Raw genomic sequence first — 22,062 nt, 5'->3', positions numbered from 1 at the left:
GAAAATAAACAAGAATTGTCTTGAAATCCTGGTCTCTCCCTTTCATTTATGCTGCAAGTGTTACATGTGGCTCAACAGACCAATCAAGCAGGATTTGTCTGTGTGGTGCAACAAGATGCCCACACCCCCACTATGAATATTCCGAAGATTAATCTCTGCTGAATCATGCCTGCTTATTGTTTGCTTCTGAGATGCATTTCACTCCTCTTTTACATATATAAGGCTAATCATTGGCTAAAGAGCTACTGTTCAATTGCCTCCAGGAGCTTTAGGCAGGGAAAATATAATTTTTTGTAAAGTTATTTTTGCTTAGCATTTATTAAAAACTGACCCCCATTGAATTGGATTTTTAATACCTATTAACGATAGAGATTTAATTATGTTTCTAGTTGGCCACTTTCCCTATTTGTAGTAAGTAAGTAAGTTAAAAATGTATTGTTTCTGATTAATTTAAACCATTTGAGGAGGAGTGTCCATAGTTCCTTATGTTTTGTCTGGGCCACCGACATCTTGGTTTGTTAGTTTAAGCACCACTAGTTTCAGGAATTTCACCAACTTCCCATTTAGTGACGGAAGTCCTGGGTCGAAGCATGCAAGGACTGCTTGTCTCCGTGTGCGTATTCTATGTTCGTTAAAGGTTGTTTTTAGAGAGAGCTATTCTTTCCTCTTTTAACTTCGAGCAGGAGCATAGCTAGTGTTCGATGTCTTCTTTCCCTGCACCGCAAAACCTGCATGTTGTCCCACAGTTCCTTCTCAGCCATGGTTGTAGATGTGGTATGGCTGGAAGGATTCCTAGCCTATGTTTTAAAAAGACTTCTTTTGATTTCCTGCAATACCCCAGTCCAAAGTAAGCCTGTAACCCGGGTGATTTGTATGTACTCAGAGTCATCCAGGCGTGGCACCTATGGGCAAAGGTGGCTTATAAAAGAGAGTCTCTTTATACTTTTATTTACTACATGCTTAAATTGTGCGTGCGGTAGTAAGGTTTCCCATAGTTCATTTAGTCCTGTAACAGCCAGGGACTCCTCTAAGTACTTTTTTCCAGGCATTTTGGAGCAGCTGCACAAATCTTGCCAAAGCTGATGTACGATCCTCTCCTTGCTAACAGTTCAGCCCGGTGCTTGCGAAGCTGTTGGAAAAGACCGCTTTCACCTGGGCTTGTTCTCAATAACCTTAGGGATTTGTTAATCACTTTTTTTATGGTTTATTAATGCCAATTTCTGGGTGCTTGTAGTCTTCCCTGTGACCGTGAGGGCTAGATATGGGAGGTGCCGTACTGTGGTGGAATATGTGTTTGCAAATTCGGCCGTAAAGGTTTCCCATAGTGTGATTGGGTTACCCATAGGATAGTTTAGGCTGTTTAGTTGTAGTTTTGCTGCTCGAAGTACCTCCCTAGTGTTAGCAACAGATGATTTAATTCTTTTGAGATTCATGGTATGACAGGCATGTGGTCCTGTTGGATTGAGAAGAGTTAGATCCGGAGAGGCAAGAATGGAAACTGGGGACGATGGTCGCTATCCCCCTTGTCTCCTAGGCTGAAGCATAGTATGTGATGGAAAAATGGAAGAGAAACTAGCGTATAATCTATTTTAGAGGTTGCGTTGCCTGAGTTGAATGAAGCAACAGATGGCAAATCATCAGCAAATCTTCCATTTAAAACACCCAGGCCGATATGCTCCAGGTCTTCTAGCAGCTCTTTGCCCAGCTTAGAGGTTTTTCCTTGGCCTCTAAAGGATTGGGTTGGAATATTCCAATAGTAGAACTGGGCCTGTGTGTCCTTGTTTCTGGAGGAGCCTAGAATATATTGGTTGAAGTCCCCAGACAAAATGAAGTTGGAGGGAGTGTACATAGTCATTAGGTGATGTAGATGGTCCATTAGAAATTTCAACTCCTGTTTCTTTTTTTTTGGGTTGATATAGATGTTAGTCAGCAGCACCTCTTCTTTTTTCTCACTAAGGTTTAATTTAATCTGAACAGTGTTTATGACCGGAGAGTGGGTGGTTAATTCCTGTGCGCTGTGAATGTTTGTGATTTTAAAGTAGGTCGCTAAGCCACCCGCTAGCCGACCGAATTTGCTTTTCCTTATGGCTGGAGAGTGATAGCAGGTGTAGACTTCTATGTGGACAGGCTCCTCCAGCCATGTTTCCTGAAGGAGGATAATGTCAAATGATTTCACGTATTGAAGAAATTCGGTATCTGCTGCCTTGTTGTTGTGCCCGTTTAGGTTCCATGAGCACAGTTTCAGAAGTGGAGTGGCCAAGTTCGAACCCACCCCTTTTTGGTTGCCCTGTCATTGTGGGTAGTTTGACGTGTTCATTGTTCTAAATGGCCGAAGATCGTCTGGGTTGTCAGAATTAAAAACCGTCATACTCTTTTGAGCTTTCATTGCCTGTGTTTTTGATGGTGATCGACACAGGGCACCCCTGAGCACTGACGTGGTCTTGGAAGTTTTCTCGGTTGGTCCGTACCGAGGTCTCTCGAGCAGGGGGAACGGATATACTGTGTTGTGGTGTAGGGCGGATTGGATCCCCCATGCTTTGAGGGTGTTTTGCTCCTCCAAGATTTTGTTTACGATTTCGGACGACCTCCATGTTGCTTTTGTAGCTTCCAAGTCATGTGTTTTGTCAATTTTTATAAATTCTACTGAGAGGAGGTCAGCTGAGCATAGACCGTTTAAGGTTGGTATAGTGCCGAGGAGTCGAAGTAGGTGACCTCTGTTCAGGATGTCAAATGGACCCTTTGATTCATATTCTGGGGTAAAAAGAGTAATGGTAGAGTTCCTGGTTTGGTCTGTTGGCTGAGCTGTTAGATACTTGCCACCCAATTGAATTCCTCTGTTGTTAGTGATGGACTGTTGTAAGGTTCCTATGGAGGAATCATGAGGGGAACATTTTCCAGGCTCGGAAGCAGAGGGAGCTGTGGAGTCACCAGCTGTAGAAGGATGTAGTTGGACTTGGAAGCCCAAGGGCCCTATTTTCATCGGTTCTTCGGCCAGTGGCCGTGAACAGTAAAGGGTGGTCGTAGATTCTGGTGCCAAGTTGGAGCCGTGCGTTGGTAGTGCCACACTTGACTCAAGTAACAATGGTTGTCTGGAGGGCTGGCTTTTCTAGATCCACTGTTTTCCATAATGCTTAGGGTGCCAGTTTGACTGCTGGTCTGGGCCCTGCCAGCCTCCTATATTGGAACCTCTGTGGTTGCTGCCACGTACCCCCATGTGTGGATTCACTGGGCGCAGTGGAAGATTGTTCTGTGCTTGTGTGAGTTGCTGTAGTAGGGCCTGGTTCTTGTGCCTGTTGTCTGGTTTCAGTCCTAAACAGGGGATCAACCTCTGAAGGACTTGAGATTGTTATTTTGTTGCGACCTTTCCTTCTTTGCTGACGGCGACCCTTAGCATTCTGGATTGGCTTTTGATCCTTGGGAGGTGAGGGGTGGCGTTTTGGCGAATGACCCACTGATGGTGCCGGTACAGTTTTGTCTGTGATGTTAGCTGTGGTAGGATCTCCTTTTGAGAGTTCGAGACTGGCTATTATGCAAGGATTGGTGTAAGAGTCCCTTTTGTGAGGCCCTTTTGGCAAGCCTTCTATCAAAGTAGATACAATTTCCGGGAGTGATGCTGATTTGTCGATGATCGGGCCACAACTACAGATCAAATTTGCTACCTGTTGAGCTCTGCCAATTAACAAGTTTAGTTGGCCAAGTTTCTCGTCGATTTGCCCCACGAAAAGGGCCAAGGTGTCGAGTAAGGTCAACTGTAGGTCCATTTTGTCAGACTGATAGTGGAGAGTGTCGACGGTTTATTGCATTGTATTTAGGGGAATATCCCAAGTATTCGACACATTTGATGCTTGAGTCCCAGATTTGGGCCCTGGTCGATTTGAGGGACCGGTGGGTGTAGAAGAGGCGGAAAAATGTTGTCGAGTTATTGAGTTATTTGCAGTAGTAGCATTTAATCTGCATTCTGGTTTTCTATGGCTAGGCCTGCCACAATGAAAATCGCTTTTTGGGTCCTGTCACTTTAGGGACAAGGTAACATTAATTTTCTACATATCCAACTTTTAAATACCATGCATCCTAGTTTGTGGGCGACAAAGCCTACATGGGACTGACTTAATGATTTTTAAAAAGGAGGGTTTACTTGTCAGAAATAGTTATTTTAACAGATAGATCTATAGGTTTTACACTGCCGCAGTCAGGCTGAACTGGTAGGCCTTCAGCCATGTCTGCACTGCCACTGTAGCAGATGGTTCAAAAGGTGCTGCACTTCACAAGTGGATTTAAACTACCAGGCTCTGGGCGCATTTTCTACAACATATACTACAGACCTTCATTCAAGTTAAGTGTGCCAATTAGAAACAAACCAATATAACTATGTCTAAAGGGGGAGCAAAGGTTCTCTATCCTGGAGAGAAGGACTAAAGGGCACACATTTCTAAAGGCAACAAAGCTGATAGGTCAAAGATCTGGCAAAACCACACAACAAAGTCAGATTTCCTACAGGAAGTATCAGAGAAATGATGTAACAAACATTGACAATGCCAATAGATCTGGCTGTTAAGAATGTTGAATGGTATTGAGAAGTATTACAAGTAAATAATAGCATAGGAATGAATATGTAGTTGTGTGGAAGTAAAGAACAGTAGAACAGTAAAACAATATTGGTGTAGGTTATTGACTGCCCTCGTTTCATCTATGCTGCTGCAAGAGAAAAACAACATACATTATCTAATTACTTAACCTCTTGGATGCTCATGATGGCTCCATGCCGTCATGAGCCACGGGCGGCGTGAACTCATGACGGCGTATAGCCGTCATGCCGCTGCCGCTCCGCCCACACGGCAATAATTTCCCGCCTGTGCGGGCGAATTACTGAACGGGCGTGGTCATGACGGAACCACGCTGTCATGAGCACACGCCGCCCATGACTCATGACGGTGTGGAGCCATCCTGAGCAGCGAAGCGCCGCACTCACCCCCAAGCCCCCACGCCACAGTGGAATTTGCGGTGCAGGGAAGGGGTTAATATTATGTGTGTGTCTCTGAAAGTTCAAGCTCAGGCAGCTAGATAAACAAAATGATCGCACTGTGTGTGGAGGGCAAGCAATTCTTTGGTGGAAGTACACTACTTCTGCTCAATCAAAACAAGTACGCCTGCCTTCCAACGAGTATGTGGAATGAAAGCACCTCCCGAATAATGTTCACATAATTGTCTGTTGGCAGCTGTGCTGCCAAGGCACACCATGAAAAGAAAATGAAAAATTATTATTTTACAGTTGGGAAATGAGAACCTATGATAAACCTTTCAAAGAAGCAGTCCACACCATGCTCACTATGCCATATTCCTTTCGGCAGATCAAAAACCTCTGTTCCCTTTCATTGATATACACAATCTCGTTTCCACTCTGTCAGATGAAAACGTGGTTTCAAATAGTATTTCGCACTATACCATCTAGAAATGCATAAAAAAGATATAATTCAAGGGCGGTATCCAGCAAATTATATCAAATAGATTTTAAAATTCAGCCAGACAACATCAAACAAAATGGACATTCAGGAACCGTTAGTGTTGGTGATTTTTGATGACATAAGGCACCTCTCTGCATCATCATTCTCACCACTTTATAAACCTGTAACATATGCTCATGTTTTGCGTCCTAATGTCTGATTTGTGGTAATTAATCTGTATTTCATTCTTTGTGATGCTTGGTCTACTTGTATCTTGCCAGAAGAACTTCCCATATCGGGCAGCCATTTTTCAACAAAATCTTTCCTGGGGTCCTTCTATAACATTGTTAAAATTACTGAAGTGTAAACACTGGAATGTACCCAACCATTTTTAGGTCGAGCATTTGAGACCTCTTTTATATACTTTAGCATATACTTTAGTTTATATACATTAGAATATACGTATATGTGTATGTACTTTGTGGGCTCTGGAGATCAGCCCTAGGACTTGTCTGCTTCCGCTTATGGACTTTTTTCTGTTCAACTGCCTCTATTTAACTGTTGTAATAGAAAACGACCAGCAGAGGTCAGTAAAATACCAGAATAGCTTTCTGCTGAGGGGCTTTCTTTTTAAAAATGTTCTGGCAACTGCTGTTGTATAACTTTCTTGATAGAAAATGACCAGCAGAGATCTGTAAAATACGAGAATCACTTTAGCATTCTCTAGATTCCAGTCCATATAAATTGTCTCCCACAAGCACCCGTAGACAATAATATTTTTTTCAAATACCACCGAAGCCCCTGCTTTTATATTTAAAACAGAGCTTTGGACTATACAATTTCCTGCTGAAAGGCAATATTTCTCTCCATGTGTTCCCATACCTGGTGTGTCACGCAGTTTGGTGCTTACTTTCCCTCAGTGTTAAAGAACAGTAGATGTTCCAGCACCCAGGCTAATGTGCTGCATAGCTAAATAGATGTAAGGTCCCAAAGGTGAGACCAATTGCATTGCAAATGCTTGTTTTCAAAACACTTTGTTTATTCTGATCAAACATATCAGTTCTCAATGTTTTAATGTGCTTTTTATTATTACTATTTGTGAACTCCTTCTAATGTTTGATACTATTTATCTCCTTTAAAAATGTATAATTTTCCACAGCGGCGATACCAGAGTAGCAAGATGGCGGCTGCGTGAGCATTGTGGGAAGCTGCCTCCCCTACCACGGCACACAGGATGGCTGCCTGGCGTTATAGGATTCATTAGCGGAATTTTAAAAAAGGAAAAGAAAAAGGGGAAGAAAAACGTACCTACTGCAAGACGGCAAACAGGCAAACAAGGCTGAATCGGATGAGGTTTTTCAAGAAGGTGGTGACCCTGGCGACGCGGGCGCTGAGAGCCTTTCCTTCTGTGGCAGCAGCAGCCAGACGCGTGGGGCACCGAGAAGGAAAAGGAGCTCGCAAATTCATTGTTGCAAGGAGCATGATTGAAGGCTCCGTGAAGAAGTACAGCACTGAGTCACACATTTCTGAAATGCCTCCAAAGGGAAAGACTCAGGGCAAAGATCTGAGCGCGACTGGAGGGACCAAGGCTGCATCAGTGAATCTACGTGCAGGGGAAGGAAAAATCCTGGATCTCTGCACAGATGCTCCACAGCCTGGTCTGGGTAGGGAGAGCTCACCAAAAGAGAAGACAGCAGTAAACGGAGCTGGTGAACCAAAGACAGAAAAAGGTACACGCTCTAAGGGGCCAACGATGCTGGTAATGTTTGCCGGGAGAGGGCCTTCTACACCGCCAGTTGAAAAAAAACTTCCCCTAAGCAAAAGCGCAAGTAATTTAAATTTGAATGTAAACCCAAAAGTGGTTAAAGATAATTCTAAAAAAAAGCCTATTGTGGATAAAGGGCTGCATAACAAGATTGAGGAATGTCCTGCGAGGTTAGGTAAAACATGCCCAGGGGTAGATAAGATAAATGGCTTAGCGGTGGAATTAGTCAATATTTTCTCCAGGGCGCCAGAAAACACACAACAGGGGTGCGACGAGGAGGCACTACCAGAGGATGGCATGCCACAAAAGGGCGGGGACAGTAACAGCTCAGGTCCCCCATGTACACCGGTAAAGGAAAGACTTGGGCTGCCAGGTCGGGCAGAAGGCGCCCCCGCAGCGACTCCAGAGGACGAGAACTTCTATTCATTGACAGATGAATCAGAATTGTCAGAGGACAGCTGGAAATATAGCATTGATGGAAATTCATCGGAAGACTGTGGCAGCCCTTTTACGAAACCTGACACCCAGAAGCGCATTCCTTTTCGCAACAAGAAGAAGAGCACTAGGGGGTCGGAAAAAGGCAAAGACTTTACTACTGATGGTAGCCAGTCCAGCCAGCTGAAGTGGGACTATTCTGCCTCGCATCTTGAAGGAGCACTAGAGCATGAACCCAGAAATCAAACCACAGAGGGGCATGGCAGTGCAAACAGCGCTACAGGATCTCAGTTGCCACAACCCTCAATGGAACTAATCTATACTACATTAAAACAAATACAGACAGAAGCCCACCAGGAGCACAAGAGGACCCATGTGGCAACCAGGAAACTACAGGGGGCAGTCCGGAAAGTTAACAAAGCCTGCACGGAGATCAACAAACGTACCACGGCACTAGGAGAGCGCATAGTACAACTAGAGGCAAGTGTTGAAAACACTGATAAACAGACCACCTCTAATGAAAGCACAATGTCTGACGTCCTCTGGAAGCTGGAGGATTTTGAAAAAAGACAGCGACGGAATAACCTTCGTCTTCTGGGAATTGCGGAGAAATCGGAAGTAGATGAGATTTGTAGTTTTGTTCTAAAACTCTTGCAGGAGGCCTTTCCAGAACTGGCTCACTGGAACTGGGAGAGTGAAGTATAAAGGGTGCACAGATTCCCCTTGATGCTTAAAAAAAGGCCAGGTCAAGAAGAAATGCCTAGAGCTATCTTAATATGTTCAGCAACTTTCTCCTTCAACAAGCTATCTTTGAGAAGGGAAGACCGGAAACAAGAAGATCTGCAGCGGGACACTCCTTTTTTGACTGACCTGAATTTTGTCACACAACGGTGGAGAGGAGATAGAGACTCCGCTCTCTAATGACTCCCTTTCAGCAGAAGGGGTGTGAAGTATTTTTGATGAACCCGGCTAGGCTTAAAGTTAGTTATAAAGGTACAACCAGAGTGATCACCTCAGAGATTCAAGCCAAGGAGTATTTACAAGAGCTTACTAACAGATAGGCTAGGAGATGAGCTACAAGATTTTCTGAAATGTTTTTTTCTTAGGATTTTGTTTTGGTCTTGGTCTTGGTAGGGGGTAGCTAGGGGCGCAGCCAAATGCAGCAGGCATCACAAGGGTCCAGGGACCTGTTTTGCCTTTTTGTAAATGAAGAAAATAAGAATAGCATCTGTTAATATTTGTGGTTTAAATGACCCCCAAAAAAGGAGGCAGGTTAGTGTGGATGTTCAATTTTTAAGGGCTGATATTCTTTGCCTTCAGGAAACTCACATTGAGGGAGGTAGGAAAGGGCTTTTGGAGATGTCTGGGTATCAAATTGTTGCAAATACGACACAAGAAACTCGCACTAAGGGGGTGTCTATACTGGTGCGGAAGGGGTTGGGTAGTTCTCTTAGTTTTTCTCGCTGCCTGGTAGACAAAATGGGCAGATGGGTGATTGTTCAAGGCTGCATTGGAAATAAAATGTTCACTCTTTGCTCTGTATATGGATCAGTATTGGACGATCCGGCTCTGTTTGACAGGTTAAAAACTGAGCTGGTAGGATGGACTTTACCTTTGATCTTTTGTGGAGATTCAAATATTAATTTAAGCTGCCAAGTTGCCACTAAGAAGGCGCTGTATCAGGGCAGGAAGCCCAAAGTGTATAATTCATTGTCACAACTCAAGTCACTGTATGGGTTAGAGGATGTATGGGCTGTGAAAAGGGGAACCGACTTAGGCTTTACGTACTTTTCTGCTCCACATAGAGTACATGCTAGGCTGGACTACTTCTTAGTATCGCAGGAACTTGTTTCAAAGAGTGCCATCAATATATATCCTAAGGTTATGTCGGACCACAATCCCTTGGCGATTGAGCTGGATATCGAGCTCCCATCCTTGCAGTCACGGTGGTCTTTTTAATAGGGCTCTATTAAGTGAAGCAGAGTACACACATCAAATAGAGGATTGGATACCTAGGTTTATCGAAGAGAACTATGAAAGTGCAAAATTAGGCATCATTTGGGATACATTAAAAGCAGGGGTCAGAGGAGAAACAAACAGGTTCGGCTGGGAGTCACAGAGAGAAGAGAAAACCTTGCTGCACTCATTATATGAGGATCTAGGTATGGCAGAGGCTCAACTGATAGAGATATTATCAGCTGGAGTCGACTCAGAGGCAAGTCAGGTTAAAGTTACTATTGCCAGATCCACTATCACGCAAATCTTATTAAAGAAAGCAGCAGGTAAATATCTGGCGTGGAAAAGTCGGTCTTACGAGAGCAGCGACAGAGTAGGGCATCTATTAGAATGTACAAGGGAGAGAACGGTGCAATCTCGGATCAGAGAAATCAGGGATCCGGGTGTTGGCATAGTGAGTGAGACCAATACTATCCTCACTGCATTTCAGAAATGTTATCAAAACCTCTACACAGAAGACAACCAGGCTGGGAGCCGGGAAATCCAGAATTACTTACTGGGGGTGGTCTTGGATCAGCTTTCAATAGAGGAAAGAGACAGACTAGATGAGCCAATTACTTTGGACGAATTAGCAAAAGCCATAGATCATATCCCATCAAGCAAAGCTTCAGGCCCGGATTTAATCCCCGGTGAGTTCTATAAAAAGTTTAAAAAATAGCTTCTGGCATTGATGCTGGACGTTTTTCGAAGGGCGCAACTTGATCAATCCACACCGGATTCTTGGAAAAGTGCTAATATCGCTGTTTTCCCTAAAAAAGTTAAACCAGTTATAGAACTGGGATCTTACCGGCCAATTACCTTGCTTAATACCGATGTGAAGATATATTCTAAAATTCTGGCAAACAGGTTGACCGCAGTTATCGGAAAGCTAGTCTCTCCATTCCAGTATGGATTTGTGCCTGGTAGGGGCACTACAGAGCATATCAGACACATAATTACACTGTTTGATCATGCAAGGGTTTCAGGAGACCCTATGGCGGCCATATTTCTTGACGCAGAGAATGCCTTCGATAGGGTCTCCTGCCCCTTCCTATGGGCAATCATGGAAAGGCAGGGACTGGGCAAGGGTTTTATTTGCACTATCAGGTGTATGTACCAGAATCCCGTGGCTAGGATCACGGCGATGGGCGCCGCTTCAGATATAATTAGAATCTCCAGCGGCTCACGGCAAGGGTGTCCTTGCTCCCCACTTCTATTTGCACTGTACATAGACCCTTTAATTAGGAAGATTGTGGAGAACAACAGGATTCAGACAGTTCAAACCCTGGGGGGGCGAGTCAAAGATTTTAGCATACTCAGACGACCTTGCCATAACAACAACTTGCCCGGCGGAGGCAATAAAGGAGGTAGAAAGGAAGGCCAAAAGCTTCGGCGAAGTCTCAGGCTATTTCTTGAATAAAGAGAAGACAATGATTGTTAAAAACTCTCGGGTTGACCTGGTTGACACTAGTGTAGTTGGGAATGCTAGATATCTAGGTGTTGAGATTTCCGCCAATGTGGATGAAATTGTGCAAACTAATCTAGAGCCCCTGCTACTTAAGACCTAAACTGACTTCAACAGAATGAATGGCCTGCATCTGACTTTGCTGGGAAGGTGCAATATTATAAAAATGCTGTTTTTAGCCTGAATTTTATACTTCTTTAGAGCTATTCCACTAGAAGTTAATAAAACTTGGTTTACTGCCTTCAATCAAGCTATCTCTAAATGTTTATGGGCTGGGAAGTGCCCCTGTAGAGCTTTGAAATATATGACCCTACCTAAGGACCGGGTGGGTGGTCTGTCCCTGATATTCAGATTCATTACTGGGCTGCAAATCTACAACAGATGACTGATCTTTTGGGAAAAGGACTGACCAATGCTGAGGATGTAGCCTACCCTTCTATATATTGGCTTCTGCTCGGGGACGAAGCCCAAGGGTGTTTGATGCAGCATATTGATTTTGCTTACTTCAAAAGAGTAAAGTTTAAGGTTTTACTGGGGGCATTTAAGATATAGACATCTATTAGGAAAAAACCTAAATTGAACAGGATACACAGATATACTCCTTTGAAAAATAATCCACTCCTGCCAGAAATCTTTCATGATGGCTATACGGCATTTTGGAGGGAGAAAGGTATTAGATATATTGGAGATTTGATAAGGGATAGCACAATACACATGTTTGATGTAATTAAGGAAAAATTTGGGTTGGGAAATAATCACTTTTTAAAATTTTTACAAGTGAGGGACTACCTTTCTAAGAAGATAATTCAAGGCCACACAATCCCTCTATTGGAGGCAGTGTTAGGAGCACAATGTGCATCTAACTCCAAGTTTTATGTACTTCTTAGTAACACAATGGAGGATGATCTCATTAAACACACTGATCGTTGGCAAGACCAGGTTCAAGCGGGGGTGAGGGTGTGTGAGGACTCTTTACTGCTGAGCTCAACTGTAGCTATATCTGCAAACATACAAGTTCAATGCTTTAAAACTTGGCTGAACTTATATATCACTCCTGCACAGATCTTTAAGTGAGAGGCTCGTCAGGTATACATTGCTCTCGTTGTGGATGTCTTGCTGCAAACAGTGTACACATGTTTGCTACCTGCCCACGATTAATAGGACTTGTGGGGGAGACAAGTAACTATATCAAACACATTTTTGATTTTGAGATTGAGCTGACACCGCAAGTAATTCTATTGGGGGTAAGCAACCAGGTTATGACAGTTCCTAAGAAGTCTCTGCTTTTCATTATGATGGCAGTTTTTAGGCTTTGCTTGGCTACTGTTTGGCTGGATAAAGAACCCCCCTCAGTTCATTGCTGGCTGGGAAAAGTGCTAGCTACTTACAGCTGGGAGGAGGCAATATACAAACGAAGAGGTCGAATAGCTAGGAAAAAAGGGTTCAATATATGGTCTCCAATCAATATCTGGATCAACGAAACTACGTCCTAACCCCGTGATACAGGAAGGTTCTATGGAAATTGGTCCTTGTGGAGAAAGTATTCCTATGAGGGTGTATATAGTGATTACATTTAAGTAAATTTGATTTGGAGCAACCAGGTTATGACAGTTCCTAAGAAGTCTCTGCTTTTCATTATGATGGCAGTTTTTAGGCTTTGCTTGGCTACTGTTTGGCTGGATAAAGAACCCCCCTCAGTTCATTGCTGGCTGGGAAAAGTGCTAGCTACTTACTGCTGGGAGGAGGCAATATACAAACGAAGAGGTCGAATAGCTAGGAAAAAAGGGTTCAATATATGGTCTCCAATCAGTATCTGGATCAACGAAACTACGTCCTAACCCCGTGATACAGGAAGGTTCTATGGAAATTGGTCCTTGTGGAGAAAGTATTCCTATGATGGTGTATATAGTGATTACATTTAAGTAAATTTGATTTGACCTCCTATGGTTTTGGGAAGAGGGTGGGGGGGTGGAAGGGATTCAGATATAAAAAATTGACGTCCTGCTCATATATTTTGGATTGTTTTCTCTTTATTACTGTATTGTAAGTATTTATATGCACCGGATGTCTAAATAAAGATTTTTTTTTAAAAATGTATAATTTTAAGCTTGATTCATCAGTCTTCAAGACTAAATAAACAGAATATTTTCTTTTATTCTTCTTGGATGACAACTACTTGCAAGCACGTTGTTGTTTCTATCCAAAACGTTCATGTTGTTTTAATCCGTCAATAAACTCATATTTCACCAAATGACCCCACCATAGTTACTGGAAATGGCGCTGTAATAAATAAGTTGCCTGAAGTTCGAAAATTGATTCTTGCACAAAACTATTGGACTAAGTCATGGGTCTTTCATGTTTTTATGGAATGTTGGCAAAAACTTTGGGGCAGTTTTATGTTGCCTGACGCATCTCTGCAAATCGGCAGAGATGCGGCAGGAAAGATACGACACGCAAGTTTATCCTTGCGCCACCCATGATGCGTCGCATTTACAATGCGGTGCACCATGGCACAGGAATAAACAGATGCGTGTCGCATCTAGGGCATGAAGTTGGCGCAGTGCTGAAGTTGTGTTGCATGCGGCACGCAACTCCAGCACTATTCCAACTTGCCCTATCTGTAATGTGGTGCGTCAAGCCTTACGCCTGCTCCAAGCAGACGCAGGGTTTTGACGCATCAGCGTTGGGAAAGTGGCTCAGTGAAATCTTGTAGATTTCACTGAGTCACTTTTCAGGGGCGTTCCTGCGACGGAACGCCCACCCTGAGTGGAAAGGCCCACATGTAACCTGACTCAGGCTTCATGTGGCGCAGGGCCTTACACCGTGACGCATCTCCATAGATGCGTCACGATGTAAGTATGTCACAACGTGGCGCAGGGTTTACGCCACCGCTGCATCACAGAAGTGACGCAACGGCGGCACAAAAGTGCCGCAAGTCCGACATAAATATGGCCCTTTATTTTTAGTAAAAATTTCCATTCATTTTTATCAATTTTCAGTTGTTTTGAGCATCCAAATAGAGGAATACTTTAACGTGTGCGGTGAATCTCAAATTTGGGGGCATATTTACAAGGTTATATCACTACTAGAATTTCACTTTTAGTGACGTTCTGGTGGCGCTATCCCCTTCTCCTTATTTACAAGGCAGCGTTAAGCCACTTAACATGGCTTATTGCCACCTTGTAAATAAGGCTCCTTTTCCTACTTCACTTAGCATGAAAGGGGCATGCAATATGTGTTGCAGTGGGTGTTTCGCTGCAAGACCCATTGCTTTTTGACACTGGCCCATATTTATAAGGATTAGGCAGCACCAAATCTAAGGCCGGGCTGAACCTGGTCTTAGGATGGCAATACAAGGAGAAATTATTAATTTGTCCTCGGATTTTGCTCTTTCTATGTGTAACAGTAAATCGCATTTAACGATTATTTATGAGCAGGAAAGTGTCCCTTCCTGCACAAAAACAGTGGCCCCTGCAGCTTAGGCTCCCTTGCAACATGGTGCAAGAGTGCTGCACTGGCTCTTGGTGGCTTTTTTAGCTCCAGCTAAGAGAAAACTCAGGGGTGCACCATATTTTTGTAAATATGGTGCATCCCTGCTTTTAAAAAATGTCGGAGAGTGGCGGTTCTAATTTTGGAGTAACACTGTGCTCCGACATTTTACTGTAAACAACCCAACTTGGTCTTTATGCTGTTTGAACACTTCTCTCCAATCAGGCTGATTTCTTAACTAGTGTCCTGACACTGGGACACTCTTCAACGTGACCTGAGATTTGTCGTTCTGACAGACAGTTGTAACAAGCTTTGGCAATAGCAATTATTTTAGTATTTGTATATCAAAAGTGTGTGCAGCAGCTTGAAGTACACTGGAAATGTTGCACATTAGTAGCAGTACTGGATGCCTTTTCTTACATACTAGTACTCTTACACTGCTGATGCACATGATGTTCCTGTTTCAGGTGTGAAGCAGCATAAACTACTGCAACCTGTATTGTAGTTTGCTGTTTGTATTAAAAAAGATGGCACTGCTGCATCCCATAGGGTATTTGTGTTATTTGTTAGGGAAGCTTTTAGAGCACTTTTTGAGTACACAGAATCTAAAATGATTGGCACTATCAGTGTAGTGAAGAATTCAAAGGGGGGGGGGTAGTGCAAGATGCACAAGGAGAGAGCAGTGCTCAGCACCAGGGGCAAAGTTTGCACAGCAGGAGGGAAGGGCACAAACACAGCGCCAATACAAGCAGTGTACAGTGAAAGCGGCACTAGCACACACTACAGAGACAGCAGCAATGAATGCTTCTACCCACATACAAAACTGACACTACGTGGGCATCAATAGTGCACATAGTGTACACCACACACACACACACACTTAAACGCACACACACACTCACACACACATATAGTTAAGCTGAAGAACAGACAGCAGCATTGCATACTTTTCCCCATGTAAACAGAGCAGGAAGAATATCGTCATCCCTCACAAAACAACAGACAAGGCAAATAACAAGTCATAGCTATGCATGCTTTCCCCCACACAGTGAATTTTGACTATATGGAAAGATGTGTGGCGTAATATTAAAAACAAAATGATTGTGCTACCATATCATTGCCACATCTATATACTTTAAAAATAAATATATTGTTAATGTATATGTGTACATTTAAGCATATTAAGGCCATACCTACTTACACATACTTGCATTCACAGTGTTTTTGTAGCTGCTATTCTGACAATAAGGCTTTGGTAGTATACTATTTAAAAATCTAAATTTAGTTAGTAAACCACATGGACATCAGTTATACAGGGTCCCCCACAAATGTAACATGGAAAGATTTTTGTTATGGAGTATTTTCTTTGAAGAATCATGAATGTTGATCAGGATATCTTTCAGGTGGTGCTCAACAGCTGGCCTTATTGCAGCTGTCCATATAACAGGACCCTACCAGTAACATGAATCGGGCTCCAGTGAAAGAGACTGAGGTTTTCTGTCAAACCTAGGGGCATATTTGCAAGAACTTACCACCACCATAATGTTAATTCTTTGATGTTAAGGCAGCTTTTTTTATCACCGTATTTACAAGTTGCAGCTAACTGCGGTTAGCAGCACTTTTTCAGCTGAAACGTGAATTGTTAGGATCACCACTTCTGGTAGCGGGACTTAACGAAAATGAGATGCAAGGTAGGCATTCCCATGATAACACTCCTGCAAACCACGCTTCGCAATATTTACAATTAAATTCCCGTACAGCGGGAAAAAAAACTGCCCCTAAGTCCAGTTTGAGGCCGTTTTTTATGACCGGAAAATAGCTGGTCTTAAAATTGGTGCAAATACTTGGGTCCACATATAAGATGTTTGGGTGCTAGACAGTGCTGCAAGGAACATTGCAGCACTGCCCTGCGCCAAAACAAAAGGTCAGGGATGTGCCCTATCAATGAGATAGGGTCAATTCCTTGGCCCCATTCATGAAAAGTGTTGCATCTCTGCAACAAAACAGTGTTGCGTCAATTTTCACTGCACCCTCCTTGCAACACTAAGGATGCGCAGTTTTTAATGTATGGCGCTCCATGTCTTAATCAATGATAGATACGTCTGGAATCCTGACATATCTGGCAGGGCTAAAGTCACACAGTGCTACAGTTGTGTCGCAAGCATGACGCAACTCCAGCAATGCATGGGGCCAGCCTATACATAAACAACAAAATCTGGTGGTCTTGGCTAAAAGAAAAGGTACAGTCACTGATTTAATAGCCCACAACCTGTGTATGACACCAACCAACCATTCATTCATATGGTCAGTCTAATATATAGAAAAGTGACTGCTATGAACAGAGTTAGATTTCCATCAACTGCCCTTCGTGGCCAGTGTCATCATCTGGATCTCCTTCTTTCCTACCACAGCAGCTCTTAGTCAAAGAGGGAAAATTTGTGGAACTGATTCCATACTAGTCACTGACAACTCTTCAAAAAGGAAACACGTGAGACCCAGTGACCTACTTGGTCCAAAGTATATAAAATGTAAGTCTAAGATCTACACTAGGACAGATTGTGGAAGAAAGTGTTAGTGCAGTGCAGTGAATGTAAAAGTTTAAAATGGATATGGAAGAGACAAACTCTTTTATTTTGATATCCCTTCCAAACCTATTAAAATAGTGCAGGAACGGCTTGTACCAAATACGCTGCCGATCTAATTGGTCAAAAAAGGCTCTTTAGCCCTGACTTTCTTCAGGACCCAGTCTTTATCAAGCTACTGCATTCGTGATAAGAATTTGTGCAAAATATAATTATCTATTTACTACCTACATACAGGAAGGGTGATCTTCACTCCTGTCTTGTGCGAGGTATTGGCCTCACCTCACCTGGTAACCACTCAGGTTTTTGAGACCCCGCCCTCTCCGTCGGTGCCTCTGGTTCCTCCTGAGTTCGAGGGAGGGCCAGCCTATCCCTTAGGCACTGAGTCACCCTTCTGCCTTCCATGAGGCAGGCGAAAGGCTTTGATCCAGTGGCATCCTAGAATTGTCGCAGTGAAATCTGAGAGACTTCACTACGCCAATCCTATGAGGTTTTGTTGCGTGGGAATGCCCACCCTGCATACATCATACCTGACACAGGTTTAATGCGGCTCAGAGTTTCACAAGATCATGCATATGCCTAGTTGTGCCACTTTGTAATTATGCAAGACAACCTGCTGCACTGCATCAAACAGAGCCTATATGTGAGCTGGCGTACTGTGTGCTGCCTAATGCTAACACAGGCACACTTGTGCCATGATGCAGCAGTGCCTCCCTTGCAGGCAGACTTGATTTTGTGCAGAAAGAGACACCTTACTGTAGAAAATCAATCCCTAGAGGCATTTACTTCATTGTAAGTGTGCTGCTGACTGCAGCACACTTAGAAAGAGGAAAAAACAAGGAGAAATAAAGATGTTTCTCCTTTTTGTATTCCCAGGTTTACCTGTCTTGGTAAATATGGAAATGCACCAAAATCCATGGGTGGATGTATGGAATCAGCCACTCTCCACCCATGTAAAGCCTTCCCAGTGCAGAGTAAAGCAATGCAGTGACTTGCACTGCCTTGCGTTTCTCCAGATTTACCAACCCAAGCAAGGCGACACAAAGTGTTCTTGCATGGCTTGGTAAATCTGACTTAAGGATAGTTTTGCCCTTGCATCACCCTGCGTGACACATGGGCATCACAACCCATTGATAAATCTGGGCTGTAGGCTCTATTACTAGGTGGCATACAAGAGTTTAGGAGAGAATCTCAAACGTATCCAAAAACTTCACTTTGCATAAAGCTTGTTCCACTAAGGATGTCTCCACCTCAATATATTCTGACCATTGTCCATCTCCTGCCCCGCTACTTGTGCTATTCCTTACTGTAGCCATATGCTAGGAAGCTGACACTACTCACAAATTAAATGTGCTTAACAAATGATATTTTATATCAATAGGTGAATGTATTCATTGAAACGCTATAATGATTAGTCAAACTGTAATACTTAAAGTTACATTTTCTTATGTTAGCCATAATCGTTGGCCCAAAATAGTCCCTGACAACTCTCACTGTAGGATTCATAGATGAATTTCATTTGCATTGTAGAAATTGTTCTTTATCATATTCTCATTCCAGGTGGAGAAGCATTCTTTAGAGAAAAGTAATGTCTTTGTTATAGTAAGCTAGGCAAGGAGAGAGAAAGTTACAATTTCATAAGTTGGAGGAGATAAAAGTACCATGCACATAGTGGTAGAATGCGCTCCTCCTTCTGGGAAACATATTTAACATTGTCCACACATTATCTGGCTTGCAAACTGATTCAGTGTCTGTCCCAAAAACCATTAGTTTAATAAAAAGAATCATATCTGGCACAACTTTATGCGCCACTCAGTTACACTGCCTATAGCGAGATACTATCTCTCCTCATAAACCAAAGTGCAATTTGTTCTCCTTGTTTAAACCATATTTAACTTTTTTCTTGTTTTCTCAACTTCATCCATTTTTTAATTCATTCACTCCCATGGGACGTTAATTCAAAATGATTCTTTTGCTCTTTTTGCCATCAACATGCCCATCCGAGCCTTTATCATGCCACTTCAGAATTAACAATTCATTCTAGTTGATTTCATCCTTCTAACCCAATGCACTTCGAGCCTAGGTTTTGTTCTTTGTCAGGGGTAACTGTTGAAATAAATAAATAAAACCTGTTAACATTATACTCGTTGAGCTTCAAGATACCTTTCTTATCTAATAGTGCCTTGTAATGTTCAATGAATATCTGTCCTAGCAAAAATTCTCCCAGTGCTAATTTTCATCTTCAAGAAAAGTGTCCCCCACCACTGCATTCTACCACTATGTGTATGGTCATTTTTCAATCTGTTCTTATGGCGATTTGCCCCAGGCGTACAACATTTGGAAAACCTCAGACAAACAGACAATAAGGAAAATCACTTCCTAGGCAGCTGTTTCTAGGAGAGAGGTCATGTGGAAACGCACGAAAAAACAAAAAAATGGATGAACAGTAACACATTCTACAATGGACATTTAAGACATATTCACTTGTATTCCAAACCTTTTTGTATTTATTTCTGCATTGAAGCAGCACACTGTAACAGGTTGAAATGCGGTAATGCATATCAGCAATATTTTGAACATGGTGGGGAGGAATCAACAAGCAGTGGGGTACTTACGTTGGTGGGTTGAATAGGACATTTGGGGCCAGATGTAGGTATCCCAATACCGGTCAGTAACACACGAAATTACCGAATTTCGGCCTTTACCGACCGGTATTTAGGGTTTGAGATGTAGGAGACAGGTTTAAGGATTCAGTAATTTACTGAATGGTAATTTAAATACCGATTCGGTAAATTACCGAATCCTTAATGAAGGGAGCACTCAAGTGAGTGCATTTTTCATTTAAGGATTCGTTATTTACCAACAATTACAAGTTGGTGGTAAATATCGAAAACCTTTAAAAAAGCAATTTTGTGCTTTTTTAAAAGTGCCATGTGACAGACGAGCATGTATGTGTGCCACATGTGCACCCATGAACTATTCAGGGGTGCAACAGGGTGTCAATGTGACACCCTGCCACCGTTGTAAGTCTTCCCCCTATTACCGATTTGGTATTTACCGAATCAGTAATTCCCATTCATTCCTATGGGCCTCCAGGCCCTTAGGAATGAATGGGAAATACCGAATCGGTAAATACCGAATCGGTAAATTCCAAATATTACCGATTCGGTAACATTTATCGAATCATTACCTACATCAATTTACCGATTCCTAAATACCGAATCAGTAAAAATCGGTATTTAGGAACCGGTAATATGTGATTACCTACATCTGGCCCTTGGTGTTGTTTTGAATTAGGAGCACTTTATTGAGACCAGTGGTGGGGAACAATTTTTCTGGAAGATGCAAATTAGAAATGGGTCACGGGGTCAGAGCCACGTTCTCAAAAAGATGGTTTACACTTGCGATGTTGAGGTGAGGAAGGAAGCTAAAATGGAGGCGGGTGAAAAAGCGGAGAAGGTGAATGTTTTGTTTTCTAAGTTTTTTTCAAAAGGGCATTGAAGTATGGGTGTTTGTGACTATGGATTTTGTTAGAAAAAGAGAGGATGATGGGGGTGGTGGTTATATTAATAGCTAAGCTTTATTTGGCCTGCACACAACCACTTGTAAATATGGATATTTGTAACAGTTTTTCAGGTTTTAAACTGTTTTTTGGGTGCTCTTGGGGTGGCGTTTTCCGCCCTGAAGAACGTCACTGTTGTAAATACTTTATTGTGCACCCAAACACCATTGGTTGCATCCCCCTAGGCACTCCTGAAATCCTGTGACAAGGATTGATCAAATCGTGGTGATTTGTAGTTTATATTGCAATGAACATTGGCTCTTGAGTTGTTTTTTTCAATTGAATTATTTTAATTTTCACGTCGAAATTAATTTTATTTCAACTTGTGTTTATGGCATCTTAATTACAACATGCTTTCTTGGGGCTCCAATGCATTTTGAGCTACCCACCCTTCTTCAGGGAGCTTTTTTGTAACAAAATCATAGCACACATTCAGTTCAGAGAATTTTTTCAGTTAGATTGGTTACACTATCCCCTGTGTTTTCATATTATAATGATTAGTTGAGCTTAACATACTAACTTCAATGCTCGTGATGTTTATCATGCAGTTTTAAATATTTGTCTTCACCTATATTTCTTTATATATAAATCAGTGCAGGGTGACAGTTTCATGTGAACGTTAAGTTAACTCGAAGTGTGTGCGCCAATCATCGTTGTTGTTGGTTATAATAATAGGGCATTGGCACAGAATATGGACTTGGAGAAGGTTAGGATGATTTATTATTTTAACACGATGGGCAGTGAATATGTTTGTAATTTTGTTACAAGGCACTATTAGATGAAAAAGGTATCTTGAACTCAACAAGTAGAATGTTTACAGGTTTTATTTATTTGTGCCACATATGATTCTTTTGATTAAACTTGTAGTTTTTGGGACAGCACAGAATCAGTTTGCACACAAGATAAGATGTGGACAATGTTAAAAATGATTACCATTAGGAGGAGTGCATTCTACCACTATGTGCATGGTACTTTTTCAGTCCGTCCCTATAGCAGTTTGCACCCAGCCGTAACACATTTGGGAAAATGGAGACAAACAGATAATAAGGAAAATTCACTTCATGGGCAGCAGTTTCTAGGAGAGAGGTCACGTGGACACACACGAAAAATAAGAAAAAAAAATGGATATACAGTAACACATTCTACGATGGACATTTCAGACATATTCACTTGTATTCCAAACTTTTTGCATTTATTTCTGCATTGAATCAACACACTGTAACAGATAAATGAGGTAATGCCTATCAGCAATATTTTGAACATGGTGGGGAGAAATCAACAAGCAATGTGGCACTTACGTGGGTGGGTTGAATAGTACGTTTAGTGTT

Source organism: Lissotriton helveticus, chromosome 6 (genome assembly GCF_964261635.1).
Source record: "Lissotriton helveticus chromosome 6, aLisHel1.1, whole genome shotgun sequence".
Lineage (NCBI taxonomy): Eukaryota > Metazoa > Chordata > Amphibia > Caudata > Salamandridae > Lissotriton > Lissotriton helveticus.
The sequence above is the reverse complement of the archived record's forward strand: the minus strand, read 5'-3'. Positions refer to the sequence as shown.